The sequence below is a fragment of the Megachile rotundata genome, chromosome 2, assembly GCF_050947335.1.
Source record: "Megachile rotundata isolate GNS110a chromosome 2, iyMegRotu1, whole genome shotgun sequence".
Taxonomy (NCBI): domain Eukaryota; kingdom Metazoa; phylum Arthropoda; class Insecta; order Hymenoptera; family Megachilidae; genus Megachile; species Megachile rotundata.
In genome coordinates, this window is record NC_134984.1 from 16340834 (window position 1) to 16352939 (window position 12106).

Consider the following 12106-nt stretch of genomic DNA (forward strand, 5'->3'; position numbering starts at 1 on the left):
CCGACACCGGAACCTCTTAGCCTAACAATTTCTATCTTTTTTTCCATCCTGTTCTAGTTCCACTGTTCACGAACCTGATCCTCCCGTACGAAGCGCGATCACGAAGAGGTCAATCGACCAATTTTTATTACCTCGATGGAAAAATATCCCTGTTTTATGTTTCAATGCCTTTTTCGTTATTCAATCGAGCTGGTCATTTCTCGATAGAGCTTCGATTATTAAAATTAAATCTGTTAAAATTATTTTAGTAATTGGGGTAGTTGAAATGGGTTATACTGCTTAATTGTATAATACCATCATCTTGTATTCACTGATATAATTATAAATTTTAGGTTTATAAATGTATTGATTATAAATACTCCTTGAGTAATATTCTTGTCCACATTTAAAAATCGGAAAATTTTAATTTTTTTTGTAGGTAGATTTCAAGTTTTTTTATTTTGAATTTCAGGGTAATAAATCCTTAGATTCCTGAATTCTCAAATGTGCAATACAGCAAACTTTTAAGGCATTAAATGCTGTAAGATTCCTAAACTGACTATTCATTTCTAAATTCAAAAATTTCTAAATACCCAAATTCCTAAATTCCCTACATCCAAAATTCTCAAATTTCCAAATTCCCTATATCCCAAATTCCCAAATTTCCAAATTCCCTATACCCCAAATTCTCAAATTTCTAAATTCCCTATACCCTCAATTTTCCATACCCCAAATTCCCTATACCCCCAACTTTCCATACCCCAAATTCCCTATACCCCCAATTTTCTATACCCTAAATTCCCTATATCCCAAATCCTCAAGTTTCTAAATTCCCTATATTCCAAATTCTCAAATTTTCAAATTCCCTATATTCCAAATTCTCAAATTTCCAAATTCTCTATATCCCAAATTCCCAAATTTCTAAGTCCCCATATCCCAAATTCCCTATACCCAAAATTCTCAAATTTCTAAATTCCCTATACCCTCAATTTTCCATATCCCGAATTTCCTATACCCCAACTTTCCATACTCCAAATTCCCTATACCCCCAATTTTCTATACCCTAAATTCCCTATATCTCAAATCCTCAAGTTTCTAAATTCCCTATATTCCAAATTCTTAAATTTCCAAATTCCCTATATCCAAAATTCTCAAATTTCCAAATTCCCTATATCCCAAATTCTCAAATTTCTAAATCCCCAAATCCTCACCCTCCTCACCCCTGAAATTTCAAATCCCAAAAAATTCCCAAAACCCCAAATCTCCAAATCCTACCACCAACCCCCTAAATCCCAAATCCTACCACCAATCTCCCAAATCCTAAATTCCCCAAATCCAAAAATTCCCAAATTCCCTCCCAAAACACCCCGAAGTACAATCGCAAAAATATTGAATTAACCCATGAAATTACCAACTGCACTATTATACCCCAGAATAAAAACCGACATGAACACGAGAAGCAGAAGGGGGTTAGTCGCCATTTTATCCATGTCCCCGGTGCCAGCCTCCCCCTAGTACTCGGTATTGATAAAAAAAAATACGTTCGCCCCATTGGCCGGCTGGACCATAGGGTGACCTCACCCCTCGAGTGCTGACCAAGCAAGAGCACCCACTAGAATTCTCGTTTACCCACACACGTACACCGTTTTGCACCCTCTCACCCACACGGAGGCCCCCCTACGAGTGCACCCTCGACGTTTCATCCCCGTTGCACCCTTGTCCTACCCGTTTCTCTCTCTTTTTCCCGTCGATTTCTTTCCGTCCTCGTCGGACAGCTCTCTTACGCCGCTCTCTCGGTGAATATTGATTAGTAAGGACGTCGCGTTGCAACGGAGACGAACGGTCAATTAGTCGTGGCAAGCACGATGCCGTTAATTAGACACTCGTCATTGATCCGTCACTCGAATCCGTTCGATCCCCGGAGCGGAATTGTGCACGCGTCTCGAGCGGCGAAATAGAGAGAGAGAGAGAGAAAAAAAAGAGTCGAGCAGACTTCGATGTCCATGGCGGAGAAACAGCCGGCTTAATTAGAGCGGGCAAATCGCGTCGGCTAAACTGATTATGTTCGATCGAGACGGTATCAGGACAACCCTCCCCCGCAGAGCCATAAATTATCGCACCGTTTATCTCGCCTCCGTCGCGGTTTAGAACGTTTCGATTGCGAGACGGAAATGCGTGTTTATCGCCACGATTAGGGGCGATAATTGTGAGACGGTGAGACACTTACCGGATGCATGAATTTTTATGGGCGACGACCATCTCAGCTGGAAGTTGTGGAAGTAGAATTTCTTCGGTGAAGAGACGGCCTTGCCGGTCGGAAGCTGACGCGAGTAGTCGGTGATTCTTTGGACTTTTTCGTTTTGAGTGGGTCACTGGGGGAAAAGGGGATTTTTGGAAAATTGAGAAGTTGGAAAATTGGAAAATTAAGAAGTTTGGAAATTGGCAAATTATGGTACTAGAAAATTACGGTAGTGGAAAATTGAGAAATTAGGAAATTTGAAAACTGGGAAAGTGGGAAATTAGGAAATTTGGAAACTTGAAAAATGGAAAATTGGGAAATTGGGAGAGTGGGAAATTGGGAAATTGGAAAAGTGGGAAATTGGTGAATTGGGAAATTGGGAAATGGGGGAATTAGGAAATTGGGGAATTGGGGAATTGGGAAATTGGGAAATTGAAACCTTGGAAAATTGGGAAATTGGAAAATTGGAAAATTGGAAAATTGGAAAATTGGAAAATTGGAAAATTGGAAAATTGGAAAATTGGAGAATTTCAGAATTCCGAATCTTCAAAAAATTCCAAACTTCCTAAAGTCACAATTTAAAAATTCAAAAGTTTGAAAACTTCAACCCAAAATATTCCAAACTTCAAAATATCCAAACTATGAAACTTTTGATCCTCACAACACTAACTTGCCCTAAAATTCCGAAACTCCGAAATTTTAGAATTCAGTAACTATGAAACTTTAAGAAGTTCGAAATTTCGAAACTTAGGAAGTTCAATGGTCTGGCGGTAAGGAACGAAAAAGTCGTTGAAAGTATTCAGCAAGTTTTCTCTGATGAAGAGTCGACCTTGCCGTCCTCGAAATAGAAATTATGTTCTCGAGTAAGATAACTCTCGCCTTCGAGGAAAACTTTAAACCCCTGAACGGTAACATTTCTTTCTTTTCTTTATTCCAAGATTTCTCGTTTAAGGGATGGTTACTGGGGATTCGTTTATGCCACGAAAAATGTTTCACGGTGTTTTGTATAAAATATACGGGGTGGAGGGTTCGTATTTGATGGAGGTATATGCTTCTCATGAATGAAGCTATTGACTGTATCAAACTATTTTAATATTTATAATCTATAGTAAATAAAATTGATATTTAAAAAATGATACTATGTGAAGGTTAATAGTTAACACGGGACTAATACGATATTAATAAAGCAAACTGTATAAATGTTTTAATAATTAATATCAAACTAAATCAATATTAAAAAATCAAACTGAATCAAGATTAATAATGAACATCAAAATAAATCAATATTAAAAAATCAAACTGAATCAAGATTAATAATGAACATCAAACTAAATCAATATTAACAAATGAAACTAAATCAAGATTAATAATGAACATCAAAATAAATCAAACTGAATTAAGATTAATAATGAACATCAAACTAAATCAATATTAGTCAATCAAACTGTATCAGTATTAATAATTAACATCAAACTAAATCAATATTAATCAATCAAACTGTATCAGTATTAATAATTAACATCAAACTAAATCAATATTAGTCAATCAAACTATATCAGTATTAATAATTAACATCAAACTAAATCAATATTAGTCAATCAAACTACATCAGTATTAATAATTAACATCAAACTAAATCAATATTAATAGTCACTACCAAACTAAATCAATATCAGTGGATCAAACTAAATCAATAACGTATTACAAACAATACTACAAATTTTTTTATAACATTCTGACTTTTTATAACAACTGCACTTAAGAACATATTGAATGAACATTTCCAAAACTTACGATAATATTTAATGTACAATTGAATTATTTAAAATTTGAATGGTATCACATACTCTATCACACCAGCCATCATTTTAATCTCCACATTGATGTGACCTAACTGAAGACCTACTTCATCGTATCCACAACCTTATACCTTAAGTACAAGTATTTTACAATTGTACCAATTGATAGAACTAATTATAATAAAGCTAATTTATCACGAATTCTCCACCCTCCATCCCTTATCCAAGTATCTCATGTATCCAACTACATCAACTCTACAGACAAATCAAATTGTATAAATTGCTAATTTTATCCAGTATAAATATATAATTTGATGAAAAGTTTCTGTTTCGAGGAGAAGAAGAAATGTTCACACACGATCGTTTCTGAGTTCGAAACATGACTGAGCTCCGTCAGAAGATTTCGCTTCTCATAAGAGGTGTGATAGGACCCCGAAAATCTTACCTGGGGCCACCTCTGCGACTGTAGAGGGGGTCAGGTAGAAAAAGGGTTTCGTCCCAGGACCCCCTATTATGCAATACGATTTTTTCTTTTCCATTTCTCTTCACTCGCGTCTGATTCATTCGCTGGAATTCGCCGCGTCTGGCGGAACCCAGCTACCTGGGATGCAAATACCAGTTAACTGGCTACGTGGGTTAGGGTTACCTAACTACCTGAGATGCAAATACGTCAAAGAGTTTTTACCTAACGGCGCGATTATGTTGCAGGGTTGGAGGGACACGTGTGCCATGGAAATTATGTATCGTGACACCGTCAGATGTGTGCCGTTTTTAATGTATGAAGTGTGCTTGGAGAGGATTAGGGGTTGAAAATATTTTTTGGGAAAATTAGTTAAATTATGGAATTTGAAATTTATGAAGTGCTCTATATTCTTCATTTCAATTTCTTGTTTACAAGATAAACAACACATTTACAAACAAACAAGTTTTGAATTCCTCAAATGCAAATTCATAAATGAGCATCCAAATCAGACTTTCTTATGCTACAGATTTTTAAATTCTCGAAATGCCTAAATTTCATAAATTCCTAAAGTTCTCAGAATTTTTAAAATTTCTAAAATTTCCAAACTTCCAAAAATTTCCTAAATTCCCCATATTCCTAAAATTCCACAAATTCTTCAATTTTCTCGAATTTCCCAAATACTCCAACATTCCCCAAAATTCCCCAAATTTCCTATTATAGCAGTCTCCAACAAACTAACATCTAATACTTTACTATTTCAATAAACAAAAAATTGTAATAATTCACCATATACACTGTGTGCTATAAAAATACTAGCAACGTAAAAAATTCTCTATTGTTGCAGGAAGAGAATTAATTCAATTTATTTCTACCCTGCTGCGAGGGTTTACAACAACGATGGCCCGTCGCGGTAAAGGGTTGCGTTCAGAACGCACCAGATGACGTTTTCCAATTTCCTGAATGAAAAGCGAAACCGATTCAAGTTTTCGTCAGCTGGCGCGCTTTCTTCTACGGGTTCGTTGATAAGTCGTGGAAAAAATAACGTAGCGATAGTCAGACTGCTTTAGTTCTCAATTTCCTCTTCTAGTTTTGTGTCTTCATCGTCGTTAATGATCAATTAGAATCAGCGTACAAATCACGTTCACATACATGCTGTATACCTACATTACTATTTATACATATATTGTTATAAATAAATAGTAATACAATTATGTATAAAAACATGTACACAGCTATACATGTGCATATATAGCTTATTAAGTCTGTAATTCATAAATGTTCGTTTACGTAACGCGTCAAAATGGCGGAGCTTGATGTCTCAAAATGGCGGAGCGTAAATTTTAAATTACAGAAATTATTAAAATACTTTTATCGAAATATTAAATTCTGTCGGCATGAAGAATCTAAAGTAATAATCGTCTAAATTCATCCCTTAATTTATAATTCAAGAGTAATGAATCCTTCGTAAACCTTGTATTAAAGACACAAAAATTCCTTTTCTAACCTAACTCTCCACTTCGCCACTTCAACTACTTAATACCACCTTAGCACTCCAAGAAGCAACCGTATCTATCACAACAGTTAAAAACACTACAAATTAATTTTTCAATACACTCCCAGAATTATTATTTCATACTCGAGACATCTACCTTCGCAACCAACGTTTCCACAAGAAAATAATTAATTAGAGGACAGAAACAGGTGCAGGTTTATTTCGACGTCTCGATGCAATCGGACAGTAAAAGTCGAGTGTCACCCCTTTTTTTCGAGAGCGGTACGAGTGTCCCTGATATAGATTAGCTGGAGTGAATCCACTCGAAGTAATTCGGAACCAACCATCCCCCTCGTTGAACGTGTCAGACAAAAAAAAAGAGAGAAAGGAGGAAAAACGAGAAAGAAAGAACTCGTTACCGTTCTATTCGACAATGAAGATCTCGATCGGTTACAAGGATTTCCCCGTTGAAAGTCGCCTGCGTCTAGCTTGTCAGAGATTTCGGATAATTCTGAGAAGCGTCCGACCGAACTCGAGGGTTCTACAGATGCCCGAGATAAGGCATTCAAAGCGTTTCGAGTATTTAAGGGTGAGTTCGCGTGTTATTCTACCCCGCCTCTACGCAAATATTCTGTCCGTATGATCGCTATGGTGGAGTGAGTGTGAAACATGGCGCGTGGGGTTCAATGGACAGCCTGGCGGCCATTTCTATGGTCAGCAGAGTTCAAGTGGTCGAGCAATGCGACTTCAAATATTTTTGATAGACTTTGTAGAATTTGGTTTGATGGTTGGATGATTTTTAAATTCTAATTTATAAGATTGCAAGTTTTTAAGTTTTTAATTTGAGGATTTATTGCTATTCGAATTTTTGAACTAAGTTTAGAGTTTTAATATAAGGGTTTTCATATTCTTGAAATATGATGGTTGGATAATTTTTAGATTCTGATTTATAAGGTTGCAAGTATTTAAATTTTGAATTTGAGGACTTCTTGTTATTCGAATTTTTAATCTAAGTTTAGAGTTTTAATGCAAAGGTCTTCATATTCTTAAAGGTTTATTATTCAGAAATTTTCGCGTTTTTAATTTTGAATACATATGAATTCTCACATTTTTAAATTAGGATGGTAGGTATATGCACATTGAGATGTTTAAAAATGTTCACATTTGCAGCTTTTAATTTTTAATTTTTTTTTAAATAATTCATCAGGAGTGTTCATCAATTCTGAGTGCTCTTGCACCCCCTTGCAACAACCACATTAATTCTAATCCGTAAATTAAGCCATGAATTCTAAAACAAACAGCACTACAAGAGAAACGCATTTACCAAATAATCAATCATTTAATACATCTCTTATTCAACGATAAGCCATATTTTCCTCGAAATCATTTAAATTATAAATCCCCTCCCCTGTCATATTACTGTCCGCTACACAAATTTTCTATTCGGATCTTTGCACGTAATCTATAAACTGCAAACTATTATACAACACAATCAAAAGTTCGTAAATGTTTCACCAGATCGTTAACCGACGAACTTCATTTTTGCCTCCAACCTGCGACGTGAAAATCGGATTTAACCTGACGAGGTTAGAAATAGAAAAAAACCGCAAAAAAATGTACGTGCGCTTGGGGTCGATCACGAATCGGATATCGATGCTTTAGTGGCATTATTTGCCTTCTTTGTCGTCAATTTCTCGGTCCCGCCCTGTTTTGGGTGTCGGTTTTCACGTTTTTTCACCCAAAACCACCCCTGTGCCCATTGTGCGCTCGACACTTTTTTCTCTCCTTTTTTCAAAAGCGCGTAATCCGAAGGGTGAATTCAAGCACTTCTACTTTTATCGTTGTTGTCGAAGCAGGTTGGCCACTGCAGGTACACCCCGTCAATAACAAACCTGATTTAATGCCACTTCAAGCCGAATTTAACGCTATTTTCTGGGAAATTCTTTTCCCGGCAGGTGACGTATCCCAAAAATTATTCTCTACATTTTCTCCTTGCAAATCCTCTGTTAAAAATTCTCGTTGCTTCTTGGTTATGTTCTTCGCAATATATTTATTTTAAATTAATTTGAAACAGTATGAGGGGGTTGGAAATTGTCTTACAGATATTCTCGAGGAATTATGATTGTTAGGGGACAGTTAGTTTATTCATTATTCTTAAAGAAAAATTGTTTAAGTATACAAGTTTAAGTGAGACATTGTGCATATAACATATATGTGTTTTATGTGGACTCTAATGTGACATACTGGTATATTGAACATATAGAATTCAAGTCTCAAAGAAAATTTCATTCTTGTTAAATATTCTTGATTTTATTTAATTGTTGACGACAAATTAATTGTGAGTTAAATATTAATTGTGTGAGACTATTTTCTATCGTTTGTACATATACATACGTGTATGTATAATATCATACGTATGTTTATATATTAATTGTACCTTAATTTTTTTTAAGATATCAAACTGTGTCCACAAACATTACTACAACAAAGTTAACTAAAATAATTTAATGAAATTGTCTGTGATCATAACCTTTAAAATTCTTGCTAACCAGTACAAGCTTACCCCCACATGCACGAAATTAAGTCACCAAATAAATATTCCGTTGCAACTCGATCGACCCGCAATCGTCGAACAAAAGTCTCCCGTAAGGAGTCCCGTTCATTTCCCGAAGCTGCGGTTTCTCCGAGAGCGTACCATAGAAATCCGTGCGAGATAAAAAAGCAGGGAAGAAAAAGGGTCCTCGGGATTAACCGAAATGAAAATGCAGAGAACCTAACGGCGCTGTGTGCCGCCGCGTATTCGGGGTGAAATCGATAATGCAAGTTCGGCGCATCCCTAATCCTCTTCACCGATTTTTTAACCCCATCTGTCGTTCTTGTGTCGGTGCGTATTCGACCTACTTCCGCGAGCAAAGAGGGAGAGCGAAAAAAAAAAAAATAGAAGAAAGGAAGAGTTCCACGGGAAAAGGGGTGAAGGGTGTCCCCGTTCCTTCGGACTACCTGGAAATATCGCGCTAACCTCCTCCCAGGATAATCCATTAACATAATTTTACATGGATGGAGAGGGCTATGCGTCATGGGGAAACATTATATCGACGGATATGCCAGATGCAAAAGAGCCAGGTATACGGGGCCCATGAAACTGCAACGCCGGAAGGGGTTTAATTCAAATATTAGATCGTAAGTACCGTTCTCCGAGTTACTGCTAGAATATATTTTATAGATACTGGATTTTGAGATTTATCAAGGTCATTGCGTTTTATAGATTTCGAATTATTGAGCAGAGTTTGAGGTTGTGGTCATTTTATACATTTCGAGTTGAGTACAATCTTACGTTTGAGGTTATAGCCATTAATTTTAGTGGTTTCGAGTCACTGTATACCTAGTAACTGTCTTCGAAACGAATATAATATATTCAATATAATGCAGCATCGGTTAAAAACAAAGGTTATGCAAGATTTCCTAATTTGAACCACGTGGTCTCACGTTTGAGGTTCTGGCTATTTTATACATTTCGAGTCGAGTACAATCTTACGTTTGAGGTTATAGCCATTAATTTTAATGGTTTCGAGTATTGTATACCTAGTAACTGTCTTCGAAATGAATATAATATATTCAATATAATGCAGCATCGGATAAAAACAAAGGTTGTGCAAGATTTCCTAATTTGAACCGCGTGGTCTCACGTTTAAGGTCATGGCTATTTTATACATTTCGAGTTGAGTACAATCATACGTTTGAGGTTATAGCCATTAATTTTAGTGGTTTCGAGTCACTGTATACCTAGTAATTGTCTTCGAAACGAATATAATATATTCAATATAATGCAGCATCGGATAAAAACAAAGGTTATGCAAGATTTCCTAATTTGAACCACGTGGTCTCACGTTTGAGGTTCTGGCTATTTTATACATTTCGAGTCGAGTACAATCTTACGTTTGAGGTTATGGCCATTAATTTTAGTGGTTTCGAGTCATTGAACACAATCTTACGTTTGAGATCATTCTATACCCAGTAACTGTATTCAAAACAAATATAATATATTCAATATAATTCAGGATCAAATAAAAGCAAAGGTTATGCAAGATTTCCTAATTTGAACCACGTGGTCTCACGTTTGAGGTTCTGGCTATTTTATACATTTCGAGTTGAGTACAATTTTACGTTTGAAGTTATAGCCATTAATTTTAATGGTTTCGAGTCACTGTATACCTAGTAACTGTCTTCGAAATGAATATAATATATTCAATATAATGCAGCATCGGATAAAAACAAAGGTTGTGCAAGATTTCTTAATTTGAACCGCGTGGTCTCACGTTTGAGGTCATGGCTATTTTATACATTTCGAGTTGAGTACAATCATACGTTTGAGGTTATAGCCATTAATTTTAATGGTTTCGAGTCATTGTATACCTAGTAACTGTCTTCGAAACGAATATAATATATTCAATATAATGTAGCATCACATAAAAGTAAAGGTTATGCAAGATTTCCTGATTTGAACCGCGTGGTCTCACGTTTGAGGTCATGGCTATTTTATACATTTCGAGTTGAGTACAATCATACATTTGAGGTTATAGCCATTAATTTTAGTAACTTCGAGTCATTCAGCACAATTACATTTGAGATCATTGTACACCGTAACTGTCTCCAAAACGAAGTAGTACCAGTATCAGATAGAAACAAAGGTTATGCAAGATTTCGTAATTTAAACGTGGTCTCGCGTAACGAAAGCGTGAACCCCGGTGTGGGGGGTAGATTTAACCCCTTTTCTGTCTTTTCTTTCTCGTATACCTGGGACTAGTAACTCTAGCCTTCCGGATGAAATAGTCGTATAACCCGACGAGGCTGGTCGGCGTGTCCGCGTGCTGCTGCACTCGACGATCCTCAAAGGGTTCCATTATCGTTACGGAACGAGCTCGAACCACTCGTTGGCTCGCAGCCTCGGCTAACGAGGGTGCTGACAGCGAGTTCTCCGCACTCTGCCCTGTGATTCCAGCAGTGTACATACCAGTTTCCAACCGGCTACATCGCCACCACACCCCCTTGGCCCATCCGTAACTGGAAAACTCGCGAAAGACTCGCGTACGCGCTCGCGTTTCGTGGCTCCTTTTCGACCCGATGACAAACTGCCGCGGGCTTAACGAGATATGCTAACTTCCTCTCTTACGATACTCTAATTCAATTTCGTTCGGAGATTTGCTGCGAAAACCGACTGAAATTTTGGCTCGATTTCATTGACATTTTGGTTAATAATCGATGATTTGATGTACGTGGAGAGTATTATATTAATTAGACTTGTTGCGATTGGAATTTAGGGGCGAATTGGGGTGCTATTTATTCGGAGGATGGATAATTAACCCTCTGGCTTATAACCTCCAGAACTTGTGACGCACAGGTCGAATGACGAACTTACTGAATTTGTTACTGATCGATAAATTCAAAATCAATCTCTTTATGTTATAGTAATAGTTTTGACGTAACTACCGAAAAAGTCATAGGTTGAGGAATTAATGTGGGTCATTAGGTTTGTATAATACTTGCAGGGTAAGATAGCTGCTTTGGAGATGTGGGAATTGGGGTTGAAATTTTAGGTTAAGTTCAACACATTAATTTGGGATCCATGTGTTTATTTGGTGTGTGATTAATTAGAGCAGTTTTGCTATTAAACTGTTAGGTTATTAATACCTGACATATGTGTATATTAATATAAGATATGTATATTTAATATAAGTATTATATATTATATCATGCTTAACTATAAAATTATGATGAATGAGTGTAATATAAACTAACATATATGGGGGTTGAAATTTGGGGCCAAACTATACTTTCCTCATTGAAAAGAAATTATTGTTACCTGAACAAATTCAGTCCCGAAAGGTTTAACGTCCACCTAAAATCTTTACCAACGTCAAATTTAAAAATCTTAATAAAATGAAAAACATCTACAAATTGTACCTCACAAAGTAACAGTACCCCGGCATCGAATAGCAGCAAGAAAAATAAGCTGAAAAATGAAGACAAGAAAGTATAGGTATTTTATTTACTCGGTTGAAGGAAGAACTATTAATCCCCGCGTAATTAACAGAATTATATCGATGCTTGCTCGTTAAGGATCACAAGGTAGTCGC

The 12106-nt window shown here is 36.4% G+C and overlaps 1 long non-coding RNA gene across 1 annotated transcript in view; it reads right to left on the reverse strand.

The window, feature by feature from the left end:
• The window catches only part of LOC143264005 (uncharacterized), a 29098-nt gene extending 26410 nt beyond the window's left edge, over window positions 1-2688 (reverse strand). Inside the window, exon 1 of the long non-coding RNA XR_013037339.1 lies at window positions 2207-2688. This is a non-coding gene — a long non-coding RNA (uncharacterized LOC143264005). The remainder of the gene's footprint in view (window positions 1-2206) is intronic.
• Window positions 2689-12106: the final 9418 nt, after the last annotated feature.